Raw genomic sequence first — 12768 nt, 5'->3', positions numbered from 1 at the left:
TTCTGTACATTAAGAGCATATTTTTATTCATTTTTGCTAACTTGTTCATTTGTTATCATTACAGAATACTTCTCCTCCTCTGCTTTTAATTACAGAATTCCATAAATAGCTACTTTGATCGTAATGTTTTATTATTTGTATCCGGTGCTATCTCAGGGTTAGTGCTTCATTACAGCAGTGCTCTGCAAGTTGCTAAAACAAGGCAATCACTCCCCTCACGTATTGTACGAACTAGAGAGACATCAATAAAAAACGTTGTAAAGCAAATAGAGGTAGAGGTTGTTGAATAGTGTAAACCTGCTGTGATTGCCCAGGGATTGAACACAAGACTGATGCTTTACCTGCAAGACCAGCCTGCTTGTTCAGCTTTTGCTTGTGTTACAGTTGGTAAAACTGGTGTGAAATTATATTTGTTCTATGTATTGTGTTCAGCTTTCAGTAAGCAGGATGCTGCATATGTGTTCTTAGTGGGTTTTTGTTGTTTTCTAGGAATATTAAAGTAGAAATTACTGCTGAAGCAAGTGTATCAGGCCATCTAATCTGGATTAATAACAGCTGCCTTTTTTTCTCTCATGATCCCACCTCCACATTCAGTCTACAGCATGTCATAGTCTCTGTTATTTAACATCTTATTCCTTTATTTGTGGGACTTCCTCTACAGGGTTCACATACTACATTCATATTGATTATATTCTGTAATCTCTTATCCCTACTTAGTGACATCACAAAAAACTCTTTATAGTTGAATTTACAGAGTATAAACATGGTTTGTAATGCCATGAATTAGACTATATATGGTTGCCTTTTCTGTGCTCTGATTATTATTTTTTAAATGAAAGTTTTATTTCCTTCCCAAATCTGCAAATTTAATTTAGGAAGGTAAGGCTATACATGTGAAACTGAGCTATGTTGCTATGATGTGCTATTCAAAATACTGGAGAAATTATGGATAATAAGCTTGCACAACCTCAACAATTTAATATTTTCTTAAATTCTCAGAGAACATGTGATATAAACAAAGATGAATTTAAAAAAGGTGGGAAAAGTCTGTTGAAAATAATTACCTAATAAATGTATTTATATAGCCAACTTGTAAGGGCTGTGCAGTGCTGCGCAGATTTAAGTTATTAATGGAGTGATTCTGGGGAATTGTACTTCATAACTACAATAAAAATTTGCTGTAGTTTAAAAATAAAGTCCAGACATGCCAGTATGACAGAGAAGTTATGACTATAATTCCTGAAGCATTTCAGCTGTGATCTTTATATGTTCATTTCCTTGGCTTTCATCACTGAACTTCAAAGAAATAGTAGCAAGGGTCATTATTTCTCTTGTTCGTGAATATTTTTTAGCAGATAGGGCATATCATAGAGCTGATTTTCAAAAAATGCTAAACACCTGGAGTTGTCAAGGATTTCAGCTCATGTTGTAGGAGGTCCACTTTTGTGAATATTAACAGTTCCAAGTGTTGTAAGGTGCCTTAGCTGTTGTTACAGAAAGGAGGACTCAAAAGGAGCTTCTTGAGGTTAGTGGCCCAAGCGTCTTTCTGCCCAAGCAGAATCAACATCCTGTTTATCTTTTCTCTTTGCAGTTTTTGTGTGTGCATCATAGTCGTGCGCTGACAAAGTCTACCTCATGAACTGGAACTTCCCCCTTAAGTTAACCTTTTTAAAAGGTGAACTGTAGAATACGGTAGAACTGTATATGTAGTAAAATTATATAAGTAGAATTATTTATTTTTTTAGTGCATCTGTAGTTTTCTTTTCAGTGGTGCTGTGGTTCCATTCCTGGCAGACAAATGTTTAGTGAAATGTGCAAGAGAATGAGATATTCCTTTCCACTGCTGCCAAGGAGCCCGTAAATCAGTGTTGAGGTATCTGGCAAATATTTCAGAAAGCTTCCTAAAATCTAGACTCACCTGTACCAAACTACAAAACAAAGAGACCCTTTTCTTAAAGGACTAGAACTTTCTTTCAAGACTTCATTGAATTTACCAATCTGTTTTGTTTTTCACACAGATGTATCAAGTATGTTGTTATATTGCTAAAGGTTGGTGCCAGGCTTCTCTTACAATTTATCCGAGCCATCCCCGTAACAGCATTTTCTTTCGTTATAGTAAGGTCTTCTTCCTGGGTTTCATTTCAGACATATTCCTTGTCCTTTGAACTGTGCCATATGTCTCTAGGCCAAGACAGTGGGCATATTCATCTTCCTCCTTCCCAAAATTAAACCACACTCAGCCAAAGACGTGGTAGACCTGGCCTTCTTAGTACTGGTACTGGCACTAGGTAATCCAGGACCTGGTTTTCTCTCCGTGACCATACTGCCCAGGTGCGTTCCTGGCTGTGGTCAGATCACGTTCATTTTCCACTTGCCTTTTGGGGCCATCGTCTGCATGAAATAGTACCCGCTCTATGTCGCTCCCCAAGACGGTGCCCCATGGGAAGGTTTATCGGCCTTTTTTCTCTTCCAGCAGTGCCACAGGTCTTGAAAAGACCCACTGCTGATACTGCCTGTTTTGTTCTTCGTTGGTTTCAGCAGTCTAGGCTGCACAGCACCCCTGTGTCCCTCTGGGACCCCGGCATCTTCCCGCTTCTTTTCATGTGCTCTGTAAGCGTTTTGGAAGGCTTGTTTTCCTTCCTCGGAGCAGGCTCTGTCTCTGCTAAGCTTCTCCATGGGGCCATTAGCTTCTCCCCCCAGCCCCACTAGATGCTTCTGAGTTAGCCAAAAATCACTTTTTTTTTTTGCTTTTGATCATTCTCTTAAATAGAAGAAATTCACTTTTGTCCCACAGGTCCTCCAAGGGCGTTGTTGATGACCTCTGTGCAGTTACGTCATCCCCATGTTCCTTCCTTCTTCTTTCCCCTTTCCCTCTCTCGCTCTCAAAAAAAGCAGGGGGGAGGAGGGGCGTAGAATAACAAGCCCACCCTCCTGCGTCTCTCAGCACCAGATAGGTGCCTTAATGTGAGGATATAGCATTATTCTCCCTCCCCCAGGAATCTTGTTTTTAACTGGAGAATTGCCTGCAGGCCTCCTGCTTCTGGCAGTGCTGTGGCAGGATGCAAGTGAGGCCAGCGCCTTGCGCCAGAGCCTCGCACCAGAGCCGTCCCACCGCCTTCCCTACAGCGAGCGTGCCTACGGACTTTTATACTCTAAAGCCATGCTTTGTTGGAACGATGTCAAAAAATTCTTAACTTAGAACAAGGGTTTTTTCTTTAAATAGAGGAAACATGGATCAGCTGGGTGGGGCAGAAAGACTGAAAAATAAATCTGCCTCCCATAAACAGCATCTTTGCAGGATGAGTTGTTTCCTTACAGCCTGCTCCGGCAACCTTCACTGGCTTTCTGATTCAGACACCTTCCACACAGTCCTCTGGGCTTCTAGGAAACTTTCTGTGGATCATCTGAGCCTGCACTGTAGACCCATGTCCTACTTCAGATGGGCTCCCTTTTCCTCCCTAGAGTCTCCCAGCCAGCACCAGTGCAGCAGCCCCCCTCCTTGCTAGTCGCTCTTCCCGCTCTGCGTGCAAGAAGGCTTTCCGAACCAAGATTCCCCACTCGATCTTCAGGAAGGAGCTAGCTTCATCTTTCCCTTATCTGAAACACAGCCAGCAGTTTTCCTCTCTGCTGCCATCCACAACTTCTTTAACAAAAGAGAATATGAAGTGTACAGTTAATTGAAAACTGTGTGACTTGTTATTCTACCTACACTGGGTACAGACTGTCCCTGTCAGTGAAATTTTTAAAGGAGAATCTCTGTTCCCAAAATTTGCATTTACATTGTTCTTGTATATGCATGGCATTTACCTTTGATTTTAAATACCAATTGTTGTGGCATTTTAAAGTGCAGTGGGTTGACTTTTTCAGAAGAGTTAAGCTGATTTTTCAACCTGCCCCAGATGGGAAATTTGTTGCTATTCATGTACAGCAGAATATATACAATATAGGATTTGCCCTCTTGACGTACAATTTGGAACTTGTATTAGTATTGCATTTCATACTGTTTAGTGGTAAGTCCACACGGTATGGGCTTTGGAGAGAATGCAGAGCTGGAGGTAAAATTTATAAAATTTCAGTGCACAGTTTTGTGCTTCAGGTCTTAGTATCAGTTTTCACTTATCCTTACAGTGGTTTCTAATGCTATTCTGGGTCAATGTTGATTGGGAGACGTATTGTACTAGTAATTCAACAGCACCATTCTTTCTCTTGGCCTCTTGGCTTGTATTTTTGTGGTTAAATAAAATATGTTTTTAGAGACTGGTAATATTTTGATCGCTCACCCTTGAAAAAAAAGGAGGACAATTCCACCTAAAGGTTTTTGTTGACTTCTTGTCCTGTGTATCTCTTCCCTTAAAATGCGTGAAGAATCTATGTGTCCATTCAGGGATCTAGATTCTAGGGAGTTTGATGGGATAAGTTGAAGTATTGCCATACTTATGACACCTTTTTTGTGGCTGTCACTGTAAAAGCATGATTCGGATAAGTGAAGTTATCAGTACAATTTCTGCCGCCTTCACGAGGTTTTGAACCAAGTCCTGAAACAGGACCTGTAGCAGGGGACATTTTTTAATAATTGTCCCTGAGTTGAGGGCTACAAGGTGTCAGTACTAAGTTATTCTCAATTCACTACTTATCTGTTGGTAATGCAATTATAAGATACGCACAAAATTCAAGGATACCATATCAATTAAATTGTTACTTGTGTGTTGGAACCTGTGTAATCTTACTAGGTGTCTAAAGGTTCAGTGTCAAATGTAAGATACCTGTATTAGACTCCCCTACAGTTGACCAAGAGAGAGAGACTCCCAGAAAGTGATTTATTTTATCTAACGTGATAAAATGGATCTCACCCTGTGTTACTGTCTCACCATTGTTGAGTGATGGAAGAATTCTAGGGAATGTGTAAACTGAGTATATACCTTGCCATCTCCTGAGCAATGTGGATCTATTTGGGTGCCTGAAATAACTTATTTCTAAATAAGTTTATTTTATTATTTTATTTTATTGCTAAACTTGAGAATGTTTGATTGAAATATGCATCATGAGTTCATGACTCTAAAGAATTGTTAGACTGGCAGAATAATTCAGGTTGGAAGGAACCTCAGGAGGTTGTCTTGCCCAGCCTTGCACTCAAAGCAGGGTCAGGTATGTTATTTCAAAGTGTGATATTGACTCACATTTGGAAAGATTTGCTTTCAGCTGTTAAGCTGAAAACACATCAGAAACAAGTATTTGCATTCTCACAGCACAACATGACTCTTCTGGAGCGTAAATAACTACACGGGGTTCTCCTATCTTAGAACATGGCCAAATTTAAAGACCATAACTTTGTTTCAGTATTAGTAAAAAATCCACATGAAAACACTGTTCACTTTTGTAGTTACAAGAACAACATCTATAAGAAATTCTAAGTCCTAGTAATGTACATTGATAGAGATGGGTTGAGAGAAGATTAAATCAAATATGCAGCTTTCATCCTGCTTATAGTATCTACATGCAGTTTTCTCTCCTTTGAAATGTGAGCACTTACAAGTTTCTCACACACACATCTGCAAGGATCTGATAGAGACTGAATTTTTTTGGTTGAATTCTTAATTGACTTATAAAATAGCTTAGTCACTGAAATGTTAAATTGACATAAATTTGCAATGCACAAGATGCCAGAAAGCATTAATCAGGAATCGTAGACATTTGTTTGGAAGAAGGTGAAGACAGAATATATGCTGCAATTTGTTTAATTTGTGTCAGTTTTTATTGCACTTCATTTGTTGTGTTTAATAGTTGAGCTGTGCAAAACCAATATTACAATAAACAGATACCTGAATAAGAAGAGGCTGTCATCAAGAAGTTGATTTAGGAAATGGAAGATATGGTCATGCATTGATAGCTGGTCTCCCTTACTCTATATCAATGAAGAGAAAGGTAATAGTTGAGGTGGTAAATGCATAATTAAGCTTTGATGTTTTATAACACCTTTATGGCAAAGCCCAGACTCCCTGGTTTTTAGTGTTGTATACATAAGTTAGCTGAGAATTTAAACTGATAAAAGTTTAAATGTTAAATATTTTTTCCATTACTGTGTAAAAGCCCTGTGTCAAGGAGATTTTGACTTTTCATGTACCTTCAGCCACTTGTGCATTGCCTTTTGCTCCAGTTTATCTCAAATATATTTCTGACAAGCAGACCTGGTAGTTATAGAGGTTAGGAAAGGTTTCCTTCCTCAGTCATTTTTTTATTAAATAACATTCTCAAGTGAAGGGATTTAGGAGGAAAAACAGAGTTGGTAAAACTGAATTCTCATTTTTAGTATCTAAGTCAAGATCAAGCATTTTCTTTAGAAAAATTTAGAAAATTTTCTTTAGACTATTAAGTCTTTTACATCGGAACTTCCCTATTGCCCAAGTATGGCTGTCTGGATTTGAAGGGGTTTTTCTCTACCGTGAACCACCTGAAAAAAATGGTGTTTCAGGTAGTCAGGTGGGCTCTGCTGTGGACAGTAGAGAAGATGGCACCTCTAGGTATTCATTACACTTACCCCTGTCACCCAAAGTCCTGGATCTTACGGTGGAACGGGTCCTGTGTGAGAACGTAGAGGAGTAGCGGGAGACTTGATGGCTAACTTTTGGGTGACTGAGATAGCAGGTAGTATCCCATCAGAAGTTGTTCTGATAATGCAGAATAAGTACTATCCTGCTTTCCTTTAATTACCTCGGTAGACTTTGCAAGGGCAGTTAGTGAAAAAGCATTAGTTTTTCATTGTCACTCAAAACAACAGAAATAACTGTATACAGGCTCAGATCAAGGATAACAAAGAATACCACTTTCACAGATCTGCTTTTCATTTTAATGCCAAATCAAAGAATCACACAGCATTTCATCTCCATAAAAGAAGATCAAGATGCCTCACAATACTAACCACAACCCAGCCTCAGGTCAGCTGTTCCTCGTAGTAAAATAACCTGAGGGGAAATGCCTGGAAAATGCCTGTGTTTCTATTTCAAATGCCCAAGTCTCAAGAGAATCATCTTCAGTATCATACCATGACAGCTTATCTAGGTGGTAGCAGTAATTTTAAATGATGCCATATAATGTTTTAAGGTTTATAAACCTTAAAGCCTTTATTATAGGTTTTATAAGTTTGTATTCACATTCAATATTACTAAAGATTAAATTCTGAATGCAAGTCATTAAAGATGCAAAATCTCGCGGAAGTGGCCCAGGAAAGCCTAGATGCAGTGTGACTGCCAAAAGCACCAAAGCACCAAAAACAAGCAGCAGCCAACGGATGTGCCTTTTCACCTCATTGATGTGCATTTCGCACATAAGAAAGTGCCCCAACCGGCACCTTGCATTTTGTTTGAGATAAACAATTTCTCTTTGGTTCTGTTCTTTTGCACAAGGTAGAAAGCAATTAAACTGTAACTGCATCCACTTTTCTCACTCAGAAGATTGACATTTCAAACAATTCACTATTAATTTTCTTCTCTGTTTCTCAGTGTGTTCATGCTGAGAAGTGCTACTTATCTTTTGAAAATTCAGAGTTCTGATCTAAAAAGTGCATATAATTCAGTCACATAGCCCATAAAACATGCAAAGGTAGAAATGCAAATGCCCCAAACTGCAAAAGTAATTTTAAAAGTACTTCTAAATCTGTAAGGAATTATCCTAAATCTGCAAAGCAGTTTTGAAAATCCAAGTTTTATGACAGTCTTACATTAACAGATGTTTCCAGCCTGTTCTGTATCAGCTTCAATTCATGGAACAGTGAGCTAGTTTTATTTTATGTAAGATGCAAGATAACCTTTTCTCCTGAAATCCTTATCAACTTAAGTGATTTTCAAATGATAGAAATTTCATATATGGCATTTTTCACTAAAAGCACTTTCCTTTGAAGAAACTAGAAGTCCTATCCTATTCATAATACAGGTTGAAGAAAGAGAGTAGAACATGGCAGGTGAATTAGCATTTAACAGAGGAAAGTAACATCCTTTTCTTCCCACATGTGAAGACCCTGGGAATGGGGCTGGACCACTGTAGTTGCAAAGGGTGTTGGAGGTGGAGCTGAGAAATGGAAAAATGAAATAAAAAAAAAAAAAAAGGATCAATATGTGCTCGTTAAATTTAAGCTATCTATAGATTGTAATTTTCTCTGCATCTACATCCTTGCACTCTCTAAACTAGTGCAGTTGTTCTTGTAAAAATCCCATAGAATCCTAGTTCCAGAGGTAGGTGTTGACAGGTGAAATGGCAGTACACAATGTCCCTGTCCCCACATGTGGCTTTTGAGACATACTCAGACTACTATTTCAGTGTCCCCAAACGTGTCTTCTGCATGTTTCAGGGTGGTGGTTGCTTAAAAAGGAGGAAAGTTGAGGACAAAACCTAAACACCCTTCACAAAGGTGATACTGGTAGAAAACAGCAGGGACCTAAAAGATTTCTGTGCCCCTGCACAGGAGGACTATGCTGACATGATGTAGGCTAACACAGAAATAAAATACTTGTGGATATGCAACACAGATCTTTGTCATCATCCATTAGATAAATATTTGCACCACAAAATGTCTTATTTTCCCAGGATAAAAAGATGACAAAAGATAACAGAGAGTCAGTGTTCAAAAAATATAAGATTAGGAGACAGTACAGATGCCTGGATTCTTACAACTGGCATTCTAACTAAATCGCAGTGCAGTTAAACTGAATTTAGTTTTTCTTTCCATTCCTGACCATTAGGTGGTTACACAACATTGCTGGTTGTTAACAGTTGCCCCAGTATACGCAGAAAGTGATTGCGTGTCTCTGTTGGGTTATTTGTATTCCGTGCCAAAATACGGCTGATTCTAGTGTGGGTTTAGTCTTTGACAGTTACAGAAAGGGACCTCGGTCTCATACTTGATGGTTTCTGCATGACATCTTCAGATGCCACTGTTTTCAGACAGACTAATTGTTCATCATGGAGTACTTTGATGTAGGATTTGCTTGCAAGAACTAAGTCACACACTAGTTGTTTCCATCATTTATTATGGGTTTTAGTGTTAAAGGCTCTTGTTTCAAATAACGTTATTAAAACTTCAAATGTCCTTTTGATTACAGAAAGCAGAATAATGGTCTTTTGCTGCAGCCTTTACAAATTAATTCTTGCGTTTCCTTATGAATATTGTACCTCTAGGTGCATGTAATATCTCTAAAAAGCCACTCTCCGGGACTGGCTGGAAGCACTGTCACTACGTGTTCGCTTTCTGCTCATTTCTGGGGTTCTTCTTTTGGATACTGGTTGAATAGGTCTGAGACTAAATTGGATTGCACCCCTACTTAACAAGCAATTTAAAAAAAAATCCAAATCTGCTGTTTCATGCTTGTAACTGCTGGGATTGAATAGCAGGAGTTTTGTAATATGCAGTTATAAAATATTAAAAGGGTAACAAATTCTCATCATCTGAGATAAGTGAGGAAATAATCAATTTGCTGAGGGGCCTTAATATCAAAATTCCATAAGGTGAGACTGTGATTCTGGTACTTAATATCTCGATGGGCTCAATTAAACAAAAGTAAAGAAATTTAGTTTTTCTCCCAAAGAAAGCCTAGAGAATCCTTAGAATCAGCTTCAAAACCCCATTGATCTCTCCATGGCATCTCTGTGAAATTATTTGAAATGTGGTATTACTGATACAATCTTCAGTATTATTATGTTTTTCATTTTCCTTTTGCTTCCTCTTGTGGCTGTGTTATGCAAGAGATTGTGCAAACATGAAAAAGATACAATGACTACCCCCTAGAGTTAGCAATTTTATATATGTGTAATATATAATACTTTATAATGATAGATCAGACTTCAGGAATTGATCTAAGGCGGCATTTATATGCATTACTGCTTAAACCCATGCTTTTTATGTGGAAATCTAATATGCGTAGTGCAAATTGAAAGATCAGGTTAAGAGAAAAGAATACAGCACTATATTAAAACTTATGATTGAAGATACTTTTTTTAAAAGAAACTAGGTAGTTGAATATTTTGGATATGATCCCTCCTATACTCCAGAATGAACCACCTCCAAAGAGATTGTTTTGAGACTTTTCAGTAGACTGCGGAGCCCTGTCCCTACAGAAAGAAATGGAAATAAAATCTACCTTGTTGCTGCTGCCTTATAAACCCCAATGAATGTGTACAGAAGGAATCGCCAATAAAATTCAAAAGTTACTTGCCTTTATGGGCAGTCTTAACTGTTAAGTAATTGCTAACAGTCTGGGATACATATACTGTGAAATTCATGTGGATACTAGGTGGTCTTGTGCCAGTTTACCTCCTTTTAGTCCGTGTAAGCCTAGAAAATTAAGTTAACTGGGTAAGTTAAGAAAATGCATTTAAAAAATAAATCCACTCTCTCAGTTTGCAGGGAAAGCTTCAATCTGGCATTGCCAGAAAAGACAGAATTTGGTCTTACTGAATCCATTGGGCTTGAAAGGGACCTCTAAAGGTCAACTATTCCAACCTCGTGCTCAAGGGAGGTCCAGTAAGAGCGGTTTGCTCAGGACCTTGTCCAGGTGATGAAGGGGTGGAGATTCCTCAACTTCCCTGGGCAACCTGTTGCATTGTTTGACCACCCTCATAGTAAAAACTCTCTTCCTTTTATCAGTTGGAATTTCCTGTTTTCCAACTTGTGTCTTTTGTCTTTTCTTAGACAGTGGAACTCTTAAGATGAACCTGACTCCATCTTGCCTAGAGCATCACATTAAGTAGTTGTAGACAACAGTAAGATCTCCTTAACCTTCTCTTGTATGCCATGTGTTCCAGCCCCCTGACTGTCTTTGTGGTGCTCCAATGGACTTGTTTCAATATTGCAGTGTCTGTCTTGTACCGGGGAGACCACAACTGGATGCAGTACTCTAGATGCAGTCTGGAGGCAGAATCATTTGGGTCTAGAGGAAGAATAATTTCTGTGATTGGTTGGCTAGACTAATACAGCCCAGGATGTGGTTGGCCGCCTTTGCTGCAAGGGCATATTGTAGACTCATGCTCAACTTGTCCACCAGCACCCCTAGGTTTTGGAGTTCTTTTGAAAAACTGCTAGTTGACCCCCTGCCTGTGCTGGTGCAGGTTAAAGATTAAATCTGGAGTTATTTAATCTTGGATGCAGGACTTTACATTTGCCCTTGTTGAACTTTGAGGTTTCTGTGCAGCTGACCATCTGAATGCCAGCCCTGCCCTCCATTATAGTGACTACTCCTCCCAACATCATACTGTCCACAGTCTGTCTGAGAATGCTTTCTATCCTGTCATTCCAGTTGTTAATGAAGATGTTAAACAGTATTGCCCCCCGTATCACCACCTGTGGGACACTACTAGTAACCATCTGCCAGTTGGATTTCGTACTGGCGATCACCTTATTTGAGTCTAGCAGTCCAGCCAGTTTTCCACCCACCATATCATCTGCTTATCTGGTCAAAATCTCAGTAAGGATGCTATAGTGAGTAAGAAGTGGATAAGCTGACATGTTTGTTATTTCAAGCCATGCAGAGTAAACTCTGTAATTCCTAAATTAGAAGTGAATAAATACTGTTTAAATGTGTTTAACCTCAGTGACAGGGAATTGTAATAATAACTCAAACTGTTGCATTTTTAGTAAGGCATTGTACTTGCAGATTTTAAAAGGGAAATACTGTGGAATGTCTTTAACTGTCTTTGGAATTGGTTACTTTAAAATGGAAATTTCAGTGGAAATAAATGTTGTTTCCCTAGTGTTCCATAGTGATGCCTATTATTAAACTAATCTTAATAATCACATGTAGACTAATAGATTCTGATCTGATATATAATTTAGTTATATAGCAATAACATGAATTTTACATTACTGCAGATACATGGAAAAAATTGATTACTGTAAGAAACATATCACAAGTACTTTTAATGTAACTTTCTTCAACTTCACCTCTGTATATCATCTGCAAATTTATCTCCATATTAAATTGACATAGAATGTCTTTAACTTAATCTTTATATGTATGCATATATACACACAAAATATATATGTGTGTGCATGTGTGTAGGTTTTAATCTGACCTTTTACCTGCACCAAAGAGGAAGGAAAGGTGTGTTGGGGAGCACACATGCATATTAGAAAGGTGTTCATTCATTTAAAAAACGTCTATTATAGCACACAATTGCAACAACCAGAATAAGATCTTGTAGCTGCCAGTGTAATCTTATCCTCATGGAAGCTAAAAGGAATTTTTCCATCAAATCCCTGAGAAGCAGGATTCAACTCGGAGTAACAAAGCAGCATTATTAAGGTAGAGTGAGTAGGCTGCATAGGTGGTAATCATCATAACAATGTCAAACAATGGTGAGGTCTACTTTAAATCAATTAGTTAAGTATGAGAGCAGGGAAAGTGAAAGTACGACTGGTTTTTACCGTATTAATAACATCTGCGTAGAATTTTTAGGTGCTTGATGGTGAATTAAGAACTGAATTTCTATTTTAAGTCATGACATAGGCTCTAAGCAGACTGTTTTAAAGGGACTAGTAGTTTATTCTGGAAAACGGAGTTGTATGCCAATTAAGTCACTTTGGTCCTTTGAATATGTTGCACTTTCCCCACGAAGTGTATTTAATAGAAATAAATGGAAGTTAAACGTATTCTATAAAACCGTTCCTTTTTTTAATAGTGGCATTTCTATTTTCACTCTAAAATTACAGGTTCTCAGTTGATTGAGTAAACATGTTTAGAAAAATACAGTTCCCTCACCTAAGACATGGTAAGTCACCCTGAG

At 38.3% G+C, this 12768-nt stretch overlaps 1 protein-coding gene across 1 annotated transcript in view; it reads left to right on the top strand.

The window, feature by feature from the left end:
* LOC104616733 (catenin delta-2) overlaps nucleotides 1-12768 on the top strand; it is a gene marked incomplete at both ends in the record, with an annotated part of 117014 nt that overhangs the window by 80328 nt on the left and 23918 nt on the right. The gene's annotated exons all lie outside the window — the stretch shown is intronic.

This window comes from Phaethon lepturus, unplaced genomic scaffold, assembly GCF_000687285.1.
Source record: "Phaethon lepturus isolate BGI_N335 unplaced genomic scaffold, ASM68728v1 scaffold5962, whole genome shotgun sequence".
NCBI lineage: Eukaryota > Metazoa > Chordata > Aves > Phaethontiformes > Phaethontidae > Phaethon > Phaethon lepturus.
This window is presented reverse-complemented; position numbering and strand designations above follow the sequence as displayed.